Raw genomic sequence first — 8,985 nt, 5'->3', positions numbered from 1 at the left:
TCCGTAGAACAAATCGTGACATTATGTATACAATATTTGGCTACTCACCAGAAGACCTAGAAAGACGATGCATCCAGTTTGATTACATCACCAGGACCGACACCATATGCATGCCAACAAGTAACGGAATATGTTGAAGTAAACTCAAAGTCGTTCAACTTTGTGATACCTGCTATTGTCTGGGCCGTGTCTTGCGTCTTAGCAATGGTGTCCATGGAAACCACTCGGACTCTCTCCAATCCTCCATTAGAAATCAATGCAATTTTCATGTCATTTGCAGTGCACACGTCGTGTCCTTCATTTATTTATGCCCTGATATGGAATTTGCATGACGCAGCCAATCGATCTGCCGCACCTTGACCGCCTTGTGGATCGCTGAAATCAATGCGTGCCATTCGAATTCCGCAACGTGTTCCCATATGTCGCACGCCAGGATTGTGCTAGAAGAATGGTAACACCAGGCGTTATCCTGACGAAAAAAGGCCGTGTTGATTTCCGGGTGCTCCCGCTTAAGTGTGGTCAGCGCGCGGTGCATGATGGCTACGACTGCAGAGCTTCCCTGGCTACATGACTGGATGACGTGGATGAGCCCTTGCCACTGTAGGACCCCCTCCATTCGTCGGTATACGACTGATATGTGCCAGGATATAGTACGCTTGTCAAACCAGTTTGCTTGCGACTCTCAATACCTCTGGGGCAAAACCTTCATCGCCCAGTCGTTTACAATTCTTGGTTGAGGGCATCGATGGCATCCAGGCGAACCTGATCTTGGTGTGCCGATCGTAACAAATGACATTTCCATGACTGGATGGCAAGCGTGGCGTGGTTGGTAAGATACACAGCTTCGTCTCTGTCGTCATCCGTGTGAAACGGCGCCTTGGCTACGGCTTCTGAAATGGCAGCCGGCGTAGAATTTAGGTTTTCGTACCGCTCGCATACGTCTTCGTGTCTGTGATCGCATTGCTGCCGAAGGTCTGGGTTGGTGCAATCGCTAAGGGCAAACACCCTGCAGTGACTGGCTACCTCGGAGTTGGTGCTAACGTGAACCTGTCAAGGAATGCATGTGGGCACTACCGGTTCAAAAATAGCATAAATGACACCACTCACCAGCTCTCGCCAACGGCAACTTCATCTCTGTATTGTTATCCTCATCCCAGCTTAGTTTGAAGCTTGCCAAATGACTGCTGACATCTCTCGTGCAGTCCTTTAGAATAACGCACTCGAGGTGTCCTGCATAGTCGCTCGATTGCCCGCAAGTGCTGGACCTACCTTGTAGCGTAATGTAGCTAAAGAAAAATGCCATATAAAAAATACAAACACTAAGGGGCACAAAATGGCATAGCTAAGCCAACAGCAGGACTGGTCTCATATGTTCCAGGTTTTCCAGTTCAATGTAGCTAATAATTTTACTGCACCTGGTGTACGCGTGACTTGGCTGTTGTGTTACTTCGTAAATAAACTGACCTGTATGGGTCTTGTATGCTTTCGCGAAGATTTCAAACAAATCTGGTACTTATAACGAATGCTTTAATGTTAGCTGAAAGCTGGAGCGATAGCAAGTAGATGGGAAAACGGGTTTTTGGTGCGTATTTTGTGTTTATTTTAGAAACATATTTATATGATTGTGCGTGATTTGCGTGGGATCGGGAAGTTGTAGGTGAAAGGTGAAATTAGGTCAAATTACAGTCCAGTCGGAAAAAAAGAAATAACAAATAAGTTTACACCATTGCGCGTAAATTAAGCGCTGTTAGAAACTGACGCGATGTTATCTTTTACCAAATCTTGTTTGGAGAGATCTGAAATGCATTCATTAAGTTGAAAATACATCCGAGAAGAGACGACCATTTCCGGAATGTTTACATAGTAGGTCGCCATGTCATTTTGAAATAGCTTTCCCACAACAACTTATCTTGAAATCTCAAGGTAATAATCACACGATAAATATATATATTTAGGGTTTTATTTCGTAAGTTGCTCAGAAATAACGATAATCCAGTCACTCAAATGTACAAAGCAGCGAACATCGAGGTTTCGGTCTTTCTTTACGTCGAAATGTAGATAAATATTTTGAAAGATGTGCTGAACATTGTTCGTAGTTTCCACGTTTTTTCAAAGGGAACCAGTTCAAGTCCGACCTTGGTATTTGGCAGGATAACAGTTAAAAGACAAATCTTTTCAGCTGTAAAGTTAGATTCTGAAAGGGTTTTATCCAGTCAAAAATAGCCAATATTTTGCCGCTCGTTAATAGGTCGATCGACGGAAGTGTTTTTTGAATGGCTTGAAACTTAAAATAATAGAGCATTTGACACATCTTTTAACTTTAACCGTAAAGAGGAATAGCTATTCAATATCTGAGCAAAATTAAACAGCAATTGAATGAATTTCAAGAATTTACCAACGCTTCGTCTTTCTGTGTTATTTGGTGAATTCCTTTGCGCGGAAAACGCACTTTGACCTCATTTTCAAACTTTCGGATTTTTTTTCAAAAACAAAAAAGCGCCGGTACTTAAAATTATGATTTTTGAAAATAGCTCACCAAAGGGTATCTTGAGGCAAAATATGAGCAATGTGCCAAAATAGTCGCTGTCGCAAGATTCTCAATGCTCTCAGGCAGGAGCTCTTAAAAAAGTTGACAATTCGAATATAAAATGTTTAAGCAAGCAACCTGTTTTAATTTAAGTGTCGCATTTGTGGCTACGCGTATAGTGTACGCGATCAATTGATAGCGTATCGATTAATGGCTCTCAAGACGGTAAATTATAACGTTGGGTTTTCGAGTACTCCAACCTCGTTCCCAGGCCCTCTCTCCCTAACATTTCTTGTCACTGGGAGAGAGACCCTGGTTGCGGCTGGTCACGTGACCACTTGTGACACAAACTTTTCCACCGGGCTAAAAGTCAACGAATAATTTTGAGTTTGATTGTTGGTGATACGCAGGCTAGTTTAGCATCGTAAAGACGCTTAAATCAGAAATATACGACAACTTTATGCAGCAATAAGGTTATTTTTTATGCTGTGTTTAGTGAAAACCGCGCCACAAGTTTGAGGGCTTTTCATGCCATCACCGTGACTTCATTTAGATCAATGTGAAATTTTTACATCATCCACTCTTTTGAAGCATCAAATAAAGCAATTATTCCATTCAATTGTGTTATTTATCACCTCATATCCAGCGGGAGCCCGTTAATTAATTGTCAGTTTCTCTTTCATGGTAATATTATTCCAATGAATTTATAGTTTACAGGTGAAGCCCGTTTCAAACTTTTAAATGAAACGAAAAATCGTTCGAGACGGCGATGGTTCAAGGTAACCGACAGTAAGTAACTGAGAAAGTATATTCAAGGAAAAAATTATTTCAGTTCCAGATAGCGGAGAAATCTAGACCAGCTCAAGATAGCGAGGTTTTAATATACCTGTACTTAAGTTGTCGCGACTAGAATGACTTTGTCTATCGTTGACTTGACTTTGTAGTAGTTTACTTTAGTTCGTACTAGTTTCAAAGAAAGTTTAGGTTTTTGCACGTTTTGTGTACCTAGAATTATTCTCAGGTGACAATGGCCCTACCATAGACTTGGTGGTTTTTAGATTTTTGGCCGCCATTTTGAATGTACGATTTTGGTTTGGTGGAAAGACTCATGGGCATTAATTGAGTCGTATCGTTATTACCTTTGGATTTGTCCTCGAAAAACTTATAGTGGAGATGCGGCGGCCCAAAGGGCCGCCAAGCGGAGCCCCATAATTATAGGAACAGCACCACATGCATGCATAGAAATAGAAAACCGTGCATCTCTTTTTTCATGGTCAGCATGGCTAGCGGCGTGGATCGCGGGCGCGTGCGCCCAACGGCGGCGACGACGTCGTGCAGCAAGGCGGCCATACTCCAGCTAATAGCTCGACCGAGGCATACAGCCTTGGTTTACAGCGTACATACTTGATATTAGTATCCATTTACCGGTATCACGTGACCACATCGCGGGCTCATGTTTAGAGCTCGTCAAGGTAACGTGTGTTTTTTAAAGTTGACTAATTACTGGCTTTTCAATTGGATCGCGGGCTCATTTCATGTTAACTTGTTAATCAGGACTGGGTTGTTCGGGAGGTAAAGAAATGTTTTCACTGCTTTTGTTTTGTCTTTTTTTGAGGTTATTGAAACTCAAAACAGAAGGCCAAGAAATATAAGCAAATTCCCTCCGTAAAGTTACAAATCTCGCTTATTCTGGGTAAGCTTTATCGGGCTTTGAACAACTCAGCCCAGGAGCTTCACTTTAGGCTTAGCTAAATCTATTTATTACTTGATTTGCGTCAAAAGGTTGAGCAACGACTGAACTGAATTACAGTTTCTGGTCTTTCAAATGACCATTTAGTGAATACGTCTGGTATCCAGGTATCAGTTACGAAGTAAAATGTTCTGTTCTTATACATTTTTCCGCCAGTGCTTACAACAAAAAGTTTCGGTTTCGTATCCCATCACAAGGAGTGAAAGGTCAAGGGTGGCAATGCCCACCCATCTGGAACAAGCAGTCCCACTCTCGAAATGGGGGCGCATACCCCGCCTGTTAACCGGCTGAACCTTAGCAAGAGAAAAGGTGCTCTGTACTGCAGACCCATCATTTGATTGCTTAGATTCTTGAACTTTGATAATCACTTATCCAACACTGGTTTTATTCCTGAAAATATGCACTGGTTTATCGCTAACTACAGTTAGAACCGTGCTATTAGGGAGTTTAAGAAAACAACGACGGCAACGGCAACGGGAACGTCGCTAAACAAACGTTTTAATGCGTGGAGCCAAGTGGCCCATCAGGCTGGCGCTTATCTCAGGTTTCCGTAGCATGAAGCGAATAGGATTACTTCTAACACCGCCCCCCCTCCGCCTCCCCTTCCTCAATGAGATGCTAGTCCATCGCAGGATAACCCCCAGCATTAAATTCGTCGGTACCTATTTTTACACCTGGGTAGAGAGAGGCACTGTGAGTGTAAAGTGTCTTGCCCAAGAACACAACAAAATGTTTCCGGCGAGGTCTCGAATCCGGACTGCTGATTCGTGCGCATAAACCATGAGGCCACCACGCCTCCACAGAACAATGGTCGTACGCGTGCGTTATAATTCTTGGTATATTTCTTCCCCGTTGTCGCGAACGCGATATTCTTTATTCACTAACACAACAACTGATTTAACATGGAGGAAAAGATTCTCCATTCGAGCACGTGCTCCGCAGGAGTGGGTGCTAAGCCTATAATCTCGTGGAGTGGTCGCTAGACCCTCCGCGACAAACGTCCTCTGCAAAACGACAACGTGAAAAGACCAAATTCTGCGTGGTCTGGAGAACGTGAACCACGACGGCTAATTTTTAAATTTCTATTTCAAGTTTATCGCCGTGTCCCAGATTCAGTTCTGTGATAGTTTTGAGAGTAATAAGCAAGGTAAATGACTTAAGAGTGCCGCGAAACTCGTAGCTAGGTAAAATGTTAATTTATTTAATTTTTTAATCGACTTTGTCCTCTGCGTCACCATCGTGGCTACTTAAACTCCCCAATATCAAGAGGCGAACGACGCCGAATGCAGCTTAACATGTGGTTCTGTCTTCGTGCTCCTATCTGGTACACGGAAAAATCTATGGACCTAGAATCACTTCCAATGACGTTAAAGCATTGTGTAAGGATACAGAAGAGCGGTATTAGATAAGGTTTCATCACCTGTCACTTCCATTTATCTGAGAATTTTTCATCTGAATTTGCATATACTAACTCTTTCATTAATAAATTTTCACCATAAAACAATGTGATAAATTAAAGAAAACTAAAATCATTTCGCTTAAAAATTAACAACAGCGTTTCGGCGTTTGCTTAACGTCGTAATCAAGTCAAAGCGCATTAAAAGGATTTCCATACAAATATAAACTGAGAATCCTTCGGTGGACCATGTTCTTCTCTTTGCCTGTCGATTGCTAAATTTTTGTGCTCGCTGATGCGTTGGTCGGGTCGTGTACCCAACCTAATCTGCGTCCCACAGATTGTTTTTAAATTTACAGACCTACGCATTGATTGTTAATTAACAATAGGGGACTTCATTCCTTTCGGGGCCAAGACTTGACCAATCTTCTTGTTCTAGAAGGCAGTTTTAAATGTGGACACCAATGTTGGAGCTCAGATTTTGCATTTGCTCTTTGAATGAACTGGCTGAATGCTAATCTAACATGTCATGATAGCATGCAAATATTATGCTTGGGTTGCCTCTGCATGCAGTCCTTTTAGCTATATTACAACAACCGGTGCTACGTATCTTCCAGAGTTAGTAGTTACAAGAAAACAATAACATAGTTTTGTTTAGGAGCGCTGCAACTGAAACAGAGGAAAAACTTGCTCCTTCCAGTCCTTCCGGTATGAAAAAGGCCGGCATGTTAAGGTAATTAATGCAGAACTATTTCAGTGCGTTTGTTCTTGAAAGTAGGAAATACATGTAGATACAAGCAACTAAGTGGTGATGAATGCAAGGATCTCTATACCACGTTTTGATTGAGGAGAAGGAAAAGAAATGTTAATTGGTGAAACATGCATCATAAAAGCTCTCCGTTTAAGAGTTGTCAGACTTCTGTGTATGTACGTCTCGGTCAAATTCGATGCGATATATTAATGTCATTAATATATCAATCGACTTTCGACCGAGTATTGTCCTTACATATCAGCCGATCGAGACTACGAGTCGGTCGACACCATGCATCTATGTATAGCTATGAAATATAAAGCTGAAACGTAATAAATACCTGTTACCTAGACTACCATAGCTATCCGCGGGCCATTCCAACTGTAGCCTGCGTAGCAAGAATTTCCGTGGGGTTTGGAAGCAAAGAAAGACCGAGGAACGGGATTTTCGGTGTTTTGTCTGCGCGGAAAATGGGGCGAGAGCCAAAAAAAAGAAAGAGGGCGGTGGGAGAGGGGAAGGAAGGAAACGCTTGCAGACAAACCCCTGGATTTTGAAAACCTCCGTTCGCCAGCGAACGGGGCTCGTGATTGGCGGGGCTAGTCCAATATTATTGACATGTGTCGATCAAAGGTATTTTAATAGCCGAGCTCCGGCGGCCCGAAGGGCCGCCAAGCGGAGCCCCATACCCATATAGGGAAGAAAAGGAAACCCATGAATTGATTTTTTCATGGTATCATGGCTAGCGGTATTGCTCGTGGGCGCGTACGCACGACGGCGACGACGACGACGACGACGGAGTCGCGCAAGATGTCGGCCATACTCCCATGAGAAGACACGCACGGTTTGTACTGTAAGTATCCCGGAGAGCTCCATACAATTCGTTATACTTTTAGTACAAGGAATTGTTATGGATTAGTCAAGGCGCTGCGGGCGTCGTCTCGCATGATCCTAGCGAGGTGTTTTGCCCGACAGTCTTCTGTCAGCAAATGTCATCTCACGAAAGGAAACCAGAAACGAGCGGAGGGCCAGGACCGGATTATACATGTCGTCAAGTTGTTTTAAACGAGTATTGAATTTCCTGTACAATAAAAGGCCTTTGTTTTATACATGAAAAAGGCCGGCATGTTAAGGTAATTAATGCAGAACTATTTCAGTGCGTTTGTTCTTGAAAGTAGGAAATACATGTAGATACAAGCAACTAAGTGGTGATGAATGCAAGGATCTCTATACCACGTTTTGATTGAGGAGAAGGAAAAGAAATGTTAATTGGTGAAACATGCATCATAAAAGCTCTCCGTTTAAGAGTTGTCAGACTTCTGTGTATGTACGTCTCGGTCAAATTCGATGCGATATATTAATGTCATTAATATATCAATCGACTTTCGACCGAGTATTGTCCTTACATATCAGCCGATCGAGACTACGAGTCGGTCGACACCATGCATCTATGTATAGCTATGAAATATAAAGCTGAAACGTAATAAATACCTGTTATGTTCAGTTGTGAAAATATTGTTCCACAGACAAGTAACTTGATCACATAGACTTTACAAGTCTGCATCGTCATGTTCACTGATGTTCGCTCGAAGAAAACAACAACACGGAAGTGAATGTGATGCTATGAACGGCGCTGTTGTCTATATTTATCCGCAAGAGCGAATGAGAGGCTTTGAATTTGAAGATTAGAAGCAGCCATTTTGTATCAGGGGCATCCAGAAGCAACGGCCTTACGCCTGCGTGACCAACTACTGAATAACAATACAGCCATTTACAATAACATAATTATTGCCAAACAAAACAACTTTCGTAAGACTGCTGAAGTAACAATTATTCAATAGGTAAGTTATTCAAGGTATATGAATCTCTCTAAATTGCCAAACAGTCAAGACGCGTATCATTGAGTTGGTGAAAGTCATCTTTCATGCTAACTTAGCATTAACACTTCATGAATTTATTTGTCAGTTAACAGTTATACTTGTCAGGCTAGACACGATAGTTGTTTATTGACATTATTTAAATACATGTGGGCCGGGTCGCACTAGAGCGAATTCAAATATTTCCAATTTTTGGCGAGGAAAAAAAATTGCCAAAAATTTAACAAGTTCCAAATTTTGGCAGTGGTCGCATTAGACCAACATGTTTGAACCAAAACGTCATTGATTGAAACACACGTCACAAAATCTATATTCTCAATGAGTATTTAATTAGATTTCATGCGAGAGTTTAACTCTTCGCAGATTTTTCTCCCGGCTAGATGTTCTTGCCTCTCCGCTCTCCAGCAACTCATGATTTTCGGCCCATAATTGCACGAGCAGTTTTTGCTCGGCTCGCGTTTGCGTTGTTGATTGCCCCACTTGCGATGGAAGAATATCGTCTCGGAAGATTGTCTGCCGTCACCGGGTAAAAAATGATTTTGTTCCGCCATCGCACGCGCCAAACTGGACTAGCCGACGAAATTAAAGTTATTTTCTCGCCGTAATTTTCTCCAGACATGTTTTGAGAAATGTGATGGTTTAATTGTTAAAATATCAAAACTGTTTGCTTTGCCAAAATTTGGAAGC

General features: G+C 42.2%; 1 protein-coding gene and 1 pseudogene across 6 annotated transcripts in view; both read right to left on the bottom strand.

Moving 5' to 3' along the window:
* Positions 1-8,985, bottom strand: part of LOC145492241 (uncharacterized) — a 629,788-nt gene that overhangs the window by 455,946 nt on the left and 164,857 nt on the right. The gene's annotated exons all lie outside the window — the stretch shown is intronic.
* LOC145492681 (uncharacterized) lies at positions 57-3,600 on the bottom strand (annotated as a pseudogene).

This window comes from Orbicella franksi, chromosome 7 (genome assembly GCF_964199315.1).
Source record: "Orbicella franksi chromosome 7, jaOrbFran1.1, whole genome shotgun sequence".
Taxonomy (NCBI): Eukaryota; Metazoa; Cnidaria; class Anthozoa; order Scleractinia; family Merulinidae; genus Orbicella; species Orbicella franksi.
The sequence above is the reverse complement of the archived record's forward strand: the minus strand, read 5'-3'. Positions and strand labels throughout refer to the sequence as shown.